The sequence below is a fragment of the Nipponia nippon genome, unplaced genomic scaffold (genome assembly GCF_047370975.1).
Source record: "Nipponia nippon isolate SJK-2023a ecotype South Korea unplaced genomic scaffold, ASM4737097v1 scaffold_10, whole genome shotgun sequence".
NCBI classification, from domain to species: domain Eukaryota; kingdom Metazoa; phylum Chordata; class Aves; order Pelecaniformes; family Threskiornithidae; genus Nipponia; species Nipponia nippon.
Window position 1 is genome coordinate 19,095,952 of NW_028262291.1, and position 12,174 is coordinate 19,108,125.

General features: G+C 41.4%; 1 protein-coding gene across 1 annotated transcript in view; it reads right to left on the bottom strand.

The window, feature by feature from the left end:
* BRSK2 (BR serine/threonine kinase 2) overlaps nucleotides 1–928 on the bottom strand; it is a 326,660-nt gene extending 325,732 nt beyond the window's left edge. Inside the window, exons 1-2 of the mRNA XM_087745783.1 lie at nucleotides 816–928; nucleotides 295–411 (exon numbers count right to left, since the gene is read on the bottom strand). The gene's annotated coding sequence lies outside the window, so the exon portion shown is untranslated. The remainder of the gene's footprint in view (nucleotides 1–294; nucleotides 412–815) is intronic.
* Between the last annotated feature and the right edge of the window lie 11,246 nt (nucleotides 929–12,174).

The window sequence follows — 12,174 nt, forward strand, 5'->3', positions numbered from 1 at the left end:
TAATTAGAAACACAGCAGAAAATCCAGGGATTAGATGGCACTAGGAACTGATTCCCAGATCCATAGGCCTCATACTAGCAGCATAAGAAAACTTTCACTGTTCTTGTCCAAGTATTTATACCTGTGTTCAACCTTCAGAGCTTAAGGAGTTGGATGAAATAAAAGAGTCTGCAGATATGCTTCAAGTTAGTCACAAGCCTATGTATTTTCTGGATTCAGGACCATACAACAGTTTCAGCCAGACTCTAGGGCTATCAAGCTGAAACCATTACCACACACAAGTTCCATTTTTACCTTCTCTTCTCTGCTTCACTCCAGACAGAAAACTGGTCAAGATATTCTTATCAAATTGCAACTGAGACACAACACACAACAAGGATTCTTCAGTCAGAGAGGGAAGCCTTGACAAGCCTGTAAAAGAAAGGAAGAGTAAAGAGAGGGCAAAACTTGAACAAGCCTTATCATTATCTGTTGCTCATTGAGAGAAAAGACTATTGCAGGTTTGTTTGGTTTTGTTTGTTTTTTTCTTAAAGAAGGAAATTTATCTTTTTTTAATACCTGTATCTACAGACAACAGCTGCTGATGTAAATTGGAATGAAACTAGAAAATGGCTCTTCACCTGTATCACAGACAACACAACTCTACCCAACACATTGCACAAGAGTAACAAGATGAGGAGGCAGGAGAAAACCAGGCCAGTAAACTGAAACCTCAAACCAATTCGAAGGTATCCTCCTGACTCCTCAGGAAACAAAACCCCAACACTTGCTTTGACCTTCCCCTGCTTTGCTCTTTATGGTTTATCTTTACTCACTTCCAGACTGTGCCACTGCAGCAACCTGCCAGCAAACTCTAAAGCACCCCAAACTGTCCCTGTTGCTCTGCTTCCTCCTCCAGACCTCACCCTGTTTGACCACCCATTAAGACTCCTTCTCTGCTAAGAGGGCTGCCTCTACTTTTTGCCAAGGGCAACCTCTGCCCCCTCCAGCCCCCACAGGTGTTTGCTTTCCTCCTCTACTAAACTCAACGCCAAACTGACATTTCTCCAAGCTCCCTTTCCCAAACCTTTCATTAAGCATTGTTCTTCCCCCACCTTACCGCAACCCCAACAGCTGCTCCTCTTTAATCTTTGCTCCCCCTCACACTCCCGCCCCTCTCCCCTCAGAGCCTCAGTGCGTCGCCTCACGCAACTGAGCCCCCGGTCCCTCACCGAGGAGGGAGAAAAGGCAGTTGGAAAAAACGATGCCAACAACCGAGGCGGCACTTCCCCACGCCGTCCTCCCCTCCACTCCCCTCTGCCCCGCACACCCCGGCGGAGCCGCGGGACCGGAGGGGGTAGGAGAGAGGAGGCAGCGGGCCCTGCTGGCAGCCGCGGCGACATGGCCGCGACGCGGCACCGCTCTTCCCGCCAAAAGTGGGGGCGGGGGGGTGTCTGGGGCCGAGGGGGGGCGGGAGGGAAGACTGCGTGGCGTCCCTTGGGGAGAGGCATAGGGTAGGCTGTTAGGACCGGCGGCTCAAAGGGCGGCTGACAGGTCGAGGGGTGAGACACAGCCCGGCCGTGGTACGAAGTAAACCTGCTCCAGGTGTGGCGCAGGAGTCGGACCTGGCAGCGCTGGGACACCTGAGGGCTCAAAAACCCAACTATGAGGCCCAGAAACGTCAGGGTGGATTCAACAGGACGATCTGGTACGTCTTGCGACACGGTTGAAAAAACGTCTCTGAAACTTGAGGCAGAAAGCACCTTCCACACACACCATGCCGCGGGGCCCCTCCGTTCCCTATGGCTTACAAGCCAGGAAAGCTGTTCGAGGTGAGGCACCGTGGCGGGAGAAGCACTCTCCTGACTGGGCTCTCGGCCGCAGAAATCCGTGTTGGGGGGAATCGAAATGCGTCGTGTTTTCAGACCTTTATCTCCCTTTTAAATGTTGCGTCTGTCTTCTCCCCTGCCACCCCCACTATTACACGGTTCCTACACAGACAGTAGGGGGCAATACTGAGTTACAGGAATGTGAGCTTAACTTTCAGAAAAGACTGTTTAGTTGTCTAAATTAGCAAATTATCCACACCACCACGTTAACAATGCAGGGGATGAATATCAGCATTGATCTTTACACTTAACATCTTTTTAAATTCCAAGATTTGTATTTTAAAGGGCATTTAATAGGAGATTATCATGTCTGTATGTAGATAAACTGTATGTGGGTCATGATATTAATAGAAAGATGACAATCAGATAATATTGTCCATCCGAGACCCAGCTTTTGTATTTTACAGTTTGCTTCCATTGGGCATTGGGTAAAATGAGTTACAGAGCCATGGATGTTACAAATCCCCACCTTCCACCACAAAATATGTGTCAATGTCACGGCTGGAATAAGATCAAAAAACTTGGTAAAGTTCATACGATCCTGACTGGAAGATCACTGAATTTAAAACAAAACAAAACAAAAAATACCATGAAAACACAAACAAACAAACAAACAAGCCACACTTTTTTGGTCTCATTTAGTTATTTGTTATTTTGATTCTATAGGAATGTTCTTCGGTATGGCCTATTGAAACGATTTTGACCTTTCGTCCTAAACTCTTTTTGAAAAAATGTTTGGACACTTCTTGATTCCTGAATAATCAAATGCTGTTTATTTTATTTGTTCATATAGAGCAAAATCCCATTTATCTGTACCTTTGATCTGAAACTCACTCCTTTAAATCTAGGTTATGTCCCCCTGGTGTGAATTACTTATACAATAACTCCCTCAATTATTTGAAGCTCTGTTTATCCAAGTGTTTTGATGTTCCAAAAGTATTTTGAATAAACAGGGCTCTGCTGTCATTGGATATAACAGATATCTTTGGGCATGCATATAGGATGATTTCCCCTGACCTTATTCTGTATCATCTTGTGCTTAAATGAACAGGCAGTGTAGACTTAAGTGTATAGTTAGTGTATTGGCACCACCTCCAGTACTTATACTTCTTTCCTCATCAGTTATTTTTCTTTTGTTGTTCTCATTAAAGGACTAAATCCCAGAAATTCCACTCACGAAGGACTCAACACAGATGCCAGCAAAAGTTTCACTTGAATAAGGAGTGAATACAAAAAGTAGTGATCTAGAATTTTGCTCAGTTTTATCATACTTCTAGCTTGTGTCGAATGGAAGTTCTCATGTTCATTTGTTTTCTTAGATGCTTGCCATTGCCTTTCTTCTTATTCCCATGAGAATCTTAAGGGTCAAGATGGATCATGAAATGATGCCAGAAGCTAGAGGAAAAAACAGGTCCATGAGGACATTTTATTGAATATTTTTCACTTGTTCAGTTGAATGTATTTGTGGAGTTAATAATAAAAATAAAAAAAAGGAAGTGTCAGGCTTCCAAGAAAAGGCACAAATAAACTTGTGTACTTAGCATAGAATAAAGCAATAGTGTTCTCATGATAAGAAGAATTTCACATAAACTAGGAATTTGTCTCCAATTAGAATAACTTAATAGCTAATACCAATGATAAGGACATATTAAAGATAAAAGGGGCAAAAATATTCAGCATTTGCAATGTCAGGATCCATTATCACATCCTGAATTACATGTTCTATCCACATAACTATGGATGCATGACACCCCTTTGATAAGTGGTATTGGGAATAAAATATTTTGGGAATTCACCTCATTGTATAAGTACTCCATAATAAACTGAGCCAGGTATTTGAGAGACATTTAGGCATCAATACTGTTGACAAACTGATAATATCTATATTGAAAATAATGATATCAATCTGCAACATCTCCAAACAGATGCTAACAGCCTAAAATTGAGAATTTGTCCCCTTTGCATTAGATGTCTACCATCTTCCTAAGAAGCCCAGGTAGACCCTAAGAAAAGAAAGGGATTTCAGTAATTGGATGGTGTCAAACACCCTCAGAGTTCAGACACTTTTCTACTAGCCGCCAAGTGCTGAGGAACTTGAACTAGTTAACACTGGTTACTGGAAGACAGCGCTTCCACAAAGACTCCCACTTCAGCAGCTCCTAAACTAGTCCACGTCGCTCAGTAGAGGTATACCATGATGGTATTTAGATAGACACTTTGGAGATTTTTCTGTTGTTGTCATTATTATTATTATTATGTATTTAGCTATTATTATTAGGATTCTTGGCATTCTGTATATTCTAGTACCTTGGTTTTAAGGTTCAGCCAGAAAAATGAACTGTTAGCTCATCATCTACATATCTTTGTTTCAAGCCAGGTTAAGGTAAAAGCTTGTAAAATGTTTAATAACAAAATAGATAACTGCTTTCACAGTATTACTTCCTCTGGACTGTGGACTCTCTTTATCCCTTTGGAAATATTACTTTCCTTTTCTCAAGCCTGCTGCTGTCATTACCTGTGCCTCACAGAACTGTTAGACTATTAAGAAACAAAAAACTCTTTCCAGCTTAATAAGGCAATATGAAAACCTCTGTGTGATTTTTTTTTCATACACTGTGCTCTGTATTTCATAAAAATATGAATACTCTATGCAGACACATTCATAGGTTCAATGGGTGAATCTTTTGACCGGCTCTTGATGGAAACCAAACTTGAAAGCAATCAGACACTGCAGGGTGAGGATGGATCTGTGGTAACTCACCTGTCTTTGAAGTAAAAGAGACCAAAAGGATATCTGTCTTGGGCTTTCAGATCAAGTGTCCACCTACCCTAATACCGTGTCTCCAGTGGTGCCTGTAAACACAAGCTTAGGTAAGAATAAGTCCAGGGCAAGTGTAAATGATTCTTCCCTGCAGTACTCTCTCAGCATCCAATTGTTTTCAGCTCAGGGACTTTCTGAGCCAGATGTTGTTTCTGTGTATGCCGTAGTCCTCAACAGATTTCTTTTTCCATGAGCTTGTTTTTGTCTTCCCTTAAAAACTTGACACAATGACAGATGGCCAGCTATCTCTTCAGATTATGTGCATACTTCTCAGAGACAGTGAATCCTTGAGACAAGTAACATCCATTGATCAATGCTCAAGAACCCCCAAAAATGAAGAAAATTATGAGTGAGGCACCATTCTTGAAATCCTGCAGCTGTATGGAGCAGTTCCAGCTGCAAGGTGGCTGTTCAGGAAGCCTAGAAACAGTAGAGCTGAGAGACCAGAACATTTAATGGCTAAAATGTAGAAAATAGGTATGTGAAAACAGAAACACAGTTTCTGGCTATGCTTTTCTGTTGTAGAGCAATTCCACCCATTGAGCTTCTGCCACAAAATAGCGTGTACAGCCTGATTACAAGCTGATGGACTATATCATAAAGACGTGACTGTTAAGCATGTATTAGCAGCTATCGTGAATGTTTTCTTGGCACTCTAACAATATGCAGTGAAGTTGTATGATGTCAAATACACTGAATAAAGCAAATTTTCTAGATTTTATCACAGATGGTTCAGCGGAACATTCAGTCAACATCCTAGAATATCCCTGCATTTCTCTGCAGAGATTTCAAGTAGCCTAAAAAGTTTTGACTGGGATGTACAAGTAAAAATATTAATTCTCTAGACCAGAGGGGAACTTTTACCAGAGAAAGTAAGATGTACAGTTTGAGTTAAGCATGCACCGTGGTTTTAGCTATATGTGCAACATAAGGCTTTGATGAAAAAGGGATCAGGAAGTACTGTACAACTAGGTATGGATGCATGTGTCGTGTGTGCACATAGTGGTACTCATAACATAAGCCAGGGAATGTATCTGTTGGGCTGATAGTAATGCACAAATGAACTGGAGCAATGCAATATGTGTATGTTAGAAGAAAATATATCGTGCTCGATCCAACAGCCTGAGACAGGCGAGGCTGTTGCCACTCCATATGCCCATGTCCAACCTTTAGCAAGGGTGAAGATGTATTGCCAGCTGACATACACACGCAAAGCACACATATACACTACACATATACATATATACACATATACACTACATATCTACATGGCTGGACACACAATTCCTAGACAGACACTCGGAGTACTCATGTGAACATAGGCAGCACTGATGGCCTTATCCTGCTCCCCTCTCTGGCTGAGCAGGATGGAAGTTCATTAGTGAGAATATTTTTATATATATATATATATTTATATATATATATATATATTATTATGCACAAGGTGGATGCCTCCAGCAACTGGACTCATACAGTCAGTCTGCCCAGTAGCTGGCTTCTGGATCCCAGTCTGCTCAGTTGCTGGTACCTGGACATACAAGCCAGTGAGGCTGACGCCCCCAATCCCCCACCCCATGCTCTCACCCCTAGAGATGCACAGGTGCTCTCACACCTGGAACTGGCCCTTAGAGACCCCCTCTCCCCCTTGCTCCCAGGTCACTTCACCTACTCACCAGCTGGTTTGGCTCAATCTTTGCTAGTGACCGCACACTCACTCATACACCCACTCTTGATCAGTCACTGCACCACAGACACACAGGCCCTCCAACGTGTGGTGTGTCTCCAGTTGCTGGAGTCACACCCCCGTACACCTATGCGCACAGAATAGAGACCCCTCACCCAGGAAAGAATTAGAAAAGAGTTTAGTAAGAACACAGGAGAAACTGTGCTGATCAGGCACAGGGCATAGCCAGACAGGCATTCTGACTAGCCAATTATGTATATGCAACCAGCCCTTTTTATTTGCTTACCCCTCTATTTTCCCACTCCTGTCCCTCTCCAAATCACCTAAACCTCTCCATTTCTCCACCTTTGGTTCCTCCCTTAAACATCCCATAATTAGTCCTGTGTGATCCAGGACTGCTTTTCTCTTGCATCCCGTAATGTGTTCCACCCCTAGGCCGTGAGCCCCTTAGTCCAAAAGCTGATTGGAGAGTCCTTGATTTGGGTTCCTGCCAGCCCTTGTGCCCCTGTGCTCATCTGGGCTTGTGCTCATGGCCCCTGTGATAGGCCTTGGAGTAGGCCAGCAGGATATTATTTGGGCATCTCCCTCCTGTTACTGCCTCTCCGAGCTCCTTCACGGGCTTTTATCACACAACTTAACATTGTATATGTTATGGTGTTGGATATTTTGTCATTTAACTACAAGAGGCACTTGGTTTTGTGGATACAATAGCTTGCCATTCCTACTGCAAAGAAACTTCTAGAAATGACCCTCAGACAGGAATTGTGATCTGGAGGCATGCCATATCTCTTGCAAGATAAGGCATACCTGGCATTTGACACATAGTGGGAAATAGCAAAGTGCACAGATATGTAGCGATTTAGCATCCACTGGGTATTTGAGAAGACGACATCCAGCCCTAGGTTCCCACAAAATGTTGGAAGGAAGAGTTAGAGGTAAAGACAGGCCAGCGACTGATGGCAATGGCAAAATAATAAAGGGTCCCCTGCTCCACAAAAATACACTATCCCAGGTATTTGGTAGAAGATGAGCAAATAGATTAATGAGGTGAAAAAGTGGGACTTTGCTCTGTGTATTCACAGCAGTCCCACAGAAAACAAACGGCATTACTCAAGAACAACAAAAGAGTGTCAAGCTAAGCAGTAGGCAAATAGAACAAAGGAGCCAAGAACCTGAGGCCAGTATGCACCAGTGAGCAGATCTGTATCTATTCATCAAATTGCCACAAATAGCAGTTGCAAGTGCAAAAGATAAGCTTTTGAAGAAGACAGATCACATGAGGTAGTTCCTGACTTAGGACAGTAGTTGGGATGAAAACAGCAAGGCAGGCGTAGGTTAGGAACAGCCAGCACATCTGACAGTGGAATCAAGCATAAAGCAACAGAAAGAGTTTCATCTGATGAAAGAAAGAACTGAGGAACAATTTGAGGGGTCAGCCAGATATTGCTCATCGAAAGGAAAACAGCTACAGGATTCTTCTACGACCAGTTGCACAGGCAAGAAGGGAGAGGCTGTTCTGAAGATTTACATACTGAGGTCTATTAATTGGTGCAAGTGGTTATTTATACTGGTCAAAATACTGGTTTTATATCACAAAGGAAAAACAACATCATTTAACTTAAAATGTATTTCCTAACTACACCGATCATTTGTTCAGTCAAAGAAAAGCCCAACAAAACTAACAAAAAACATAGACTAAAATACTAACACCTTCCTTGGTAACTGAATTTTCTTCAGAGCCTTTCTGCTCAGTAACAAAGAGGCCCAAACACATTGAGAGTGGGAGCACCAGGTACTAGATGCAATATTTACTAGAGATTAGAACAGTATTACTAGATACTAGAACAATATTTACACAATTAAACTATGCTAATGCTGCTAACATAAAAGTACAATTAGTATTTATCAAAAACTGAAAAATCCAGCTTCAAAATCCATGAGGTCTTGAACAGGGCAGTCCAGAATACTGAAGGCTGAAGCACTTTCACTGCCTCCCCAAAGAGCAAAGAATTGTAGGAGGGGATTTCAGACGTTCTAAAACCTATGTTTTAATGACTTCTCTTTTAAAAAAAAAGTAAAGGAAGTTCTCAAGTTTCTGTAGAACCATTCAAGTACCAGAAGGTCACAGTTCCTAGCTCCATAGGTGATCCAGCTTTTCAGAGAAAATGACAGCCTGTTGGGAAAGCCTCTAGCAAAATAAAACAATACGCAGATGAAAGTTATGAGGATGACCAAAAGGTGAACAGCAGAGTGCTTTTTAAATCCCCACCTGCTGGCGATATAAAAAGCTGAAACAACCTATAGCATTGTAGTGATTAAATGATACAGCTGGAACAGGAAGAAAGTGTTACGAACTGGTTGAATAAACAAACTTTGGAAAATAGGACTCTGTCCTGTTATATGCATTTTGCTTTTGATTTACTGCATGAGCTTGGGCAAGTCACTCTGACCAAGAATTGCCAAACTAACTAGTGAGTTTATGTGCCACAAATACTTACCACTCCACTGGCAGAGGCCCAGTTACCAAAAAGTGCAGAGCCCCTGCCCTCCTAAACATTGGTCCTATTAAAATTAGCTAAAAGTAGGCAGCCCAAAGTTGAGAAGTCTAAAATCGCATTACTGCCCTTACCTCCCTTTTCTTTGTTTCATTCCTTTTTAGAAAATATTTCCAACTCACCTGCACTTTGGAGACCCTTGAAAAGTCTGAAATTCTTGAAAAGTTGTATCAGAAATGCATTCTTTGCATATTATTTAGTTTTTTTCAGCTGCTTAGGAATGAGAACAACAAACACTCCAACACCAAGACTGAAAATCGTCTTTTTTGAATATGGTCAGTTTGTGCTGACCTTTTCAACAGTTTTGCTGAAAAGCTGGGACAAAACTGCTCTGAAGAATGGTCCGTAAACCCCACGGGAGTAGCAGCACACACATTAGCATGAGTACCTTCTTCAAATTTCTCCTGTCAAGGCAAGAGTTATTCTCTCAGAGAAGCAGTAAATCAGATCACCTGCTGTTTTTTTTCACTGTGGCTAGTAGGTCACATACACTTACGGATAGATTGTGCCCTCTAGGCATTGGCTTGCCTCGGATACAGTACAGCGTGTACTATAAGAGGAGAGTCCCAGAAGGCTTTTTTTTCCCTCTGCCTTTTCCACCATGATCTTTTTACATCTTTCCTCTATGTCATCCTTTTTTCAGTGTCCAGAATTTCAGGAAATGCTAAGAAAATGGCCTCAATAGATAAAATGTTGGTTTTTTGAGGCTTCATAAGAGCAAAATTCCAAATGCCATCTTTACTCTTTGTTCACCTAAGAAAATGTCTAGGCAGTGATTCACTATTAAACCATCAGATAAAAGCCTATGGAAGTTCCACAGTTTGTCATCACCTGGGAGACTTTCCTTTCCTTCGCCTCTTTTCTTTGCACAGCCCCTGAGATAGAGATAGTTGATTTCAGAATGGCAAATCTGTAGAATACAAAATGAAAAATGTGTATCCAGGAGAAATCCCGAAATGTTTGCTAAATCTACAGTGTTTGTTATGGCAAGGTAGAAAAAAAGTCTCAAGGGCTTCCCTCATGACAAGACTTGCATGACACTTGTTAATAAAGAAAAAAAGAATTTTTAATTCGATGTATGCCTTCATCAGCTCATACACATAGCTACCATTAATGTTGATGAAAATTACATGGATGCACCGATGGGACAGTAGACCCCTGGTCGAGTTAGAAGTGGCTGCAGGAAAAGAGTAGCAAAATAATAGTGTCTGTACAATGTATCTTTTTTTCCCAATGCTCCAAAATATGTTTTTAAATACCCTAACTCAACAGCAGTTTTGTGCTTTTTTACTGATGGGAATTTTCAAACCCAAAGTTATTTCGTTAGATAATACCACCGGTATTTAAAATGTCAGACTCAAACTGCATTTCCCAGTGTGAAGGCTGAATACCAGTGCCCGAAGGAAAGTTTTATAGCATCGATTAACTGCAACCATTTGTAGAACTGACAAAGAGCTGCGTAAAAGGTTTATTCTGACTTTTAGATGTGAGTATTGTGCATCATTTTTATAACATGCAAGCCAACAATGATGTACTTTGTTATTGCAGGTCAGAACAACTTCACCCCAGCAGATAAATCACAGAGACTGACATTAGCAGTCCCAGAACTTGCAAGGCACAGGATCAGAGAGGCCATAGAAGAGGTATTTCATTGGGTTTTCCTTTTATCCCACTTCTATTAAGAAAAACAAAATATACCTGAAATGAAGAACACACAACTCATGTGGAAAGAAATACTAGTGAAACAGGCCTGAACTGGAATGGTAGAAGTAAGCAAAATACCTGTAATGAACTTAGATGGGAATAGTGTTGTATGTCTCTTAAAAGTCCAAAGACCGGGTCCTGAGCAGGTATAAAGAGATTTTTAAAAAATGTCCCAAGTAAACAAACATCAGTGGTGGTAAAGTCAAGACCTGGCCTTAACACTGTTGCCATTCTGGTGGACATTTTTACAAAAAAGAACACATTTTTAAAAAAGGGGAATTCCCACTGCACGTATGCTGTTCATGTCAGCATTTACAGATTATTAGATTTTATGTTACAGTTTGATGTAGAGGTCCAAACCTGAGGAAGAGCTGTGTTTTAAGAAGTACTGGTCAGACATAAGTATGTGACAATTCCTCTCCCAGCGATGACTCTCCCCAGTTCACAAAGACAGACTTGTGGTACAGAGAGATAAAATAATTTATGCAGCATCATTTGAGAGTGAAAACAAGTGAAACAGGATTGAAAACAACTTTGGAGTCCCAATTCAGCAGCCACATGGCAGCTTTTTTTCTCCATTTCTTGCCAAAAGCCATGAAATCTTGGGACACTCAAAAGCAAAAAAACGCAGAATACTTTATGCTAAAGCTTAGCGACTTAGTATGTGTCATGAAGTCCACCTGATTATTGACAGTGTGAAATCAAACTGACTATCTCAAAGGAGACAAGTAGAAACAATTTTGCTCGTAAAACAGAGAATCATGAAGAGTTGAAAACCAAAAGGGTCAAGATACTGTTCTTGTTCCCATTATAGCAAAAATCGTGCTGTCAGTAACAACAGTTGAAGATACTTGTTACTCATAGGCACTCTGCATGGCTTAAACAGGAACAGAGACACACAGAGGAAGACAGATGAGAATAAGATATATAAAGACAGGAAAAGATTTAGGTCTATGGACAAACTATACTGAATCCTACTGTTTGAGAGATCCTTCTGCAAAATGTACCTGTTTATATATGGCAGACTTCTGGCTAGCTTTTGACAGCAACTCAGTTCTGTGTGAACCTAAGTCAGATGTTTGATTACCAAGATCACTTAAAAAAATTTCCACTGCACCTGTAAAGATTTGGATAACTACAAGTCAAAAACTTCTTGTCCTATCATGCTGGTAGCTCTGCCAGCATTAGTAATGGTACAATGCATTTAAGCTATTCCCAGCTACCCGTACAATTGTGGAAAATAATGTAGCATGTTACCTGTGTGTTCTGTATTGTGTAAGGCAAGGTCTTGAAAGCAAATATGCACATGACTAACTTCAAATGTGGAATTTCTTAGATGGTTCTCCTAGCTGGCCAATAATTCTTGATCTCACAGACTCACGGTAGCGAATGATTGTCTATGCAGTGACACATGTATGGAGGGCACAACACACTTACTTACATTAGTGAGGTCTGGCACTTCCTCTCTGTACACCAGATTTCCTTTTTATCTTCTTTCACATCTTACTCCATTCTCCTATTCATAAGGCACCTAGTGCAAAT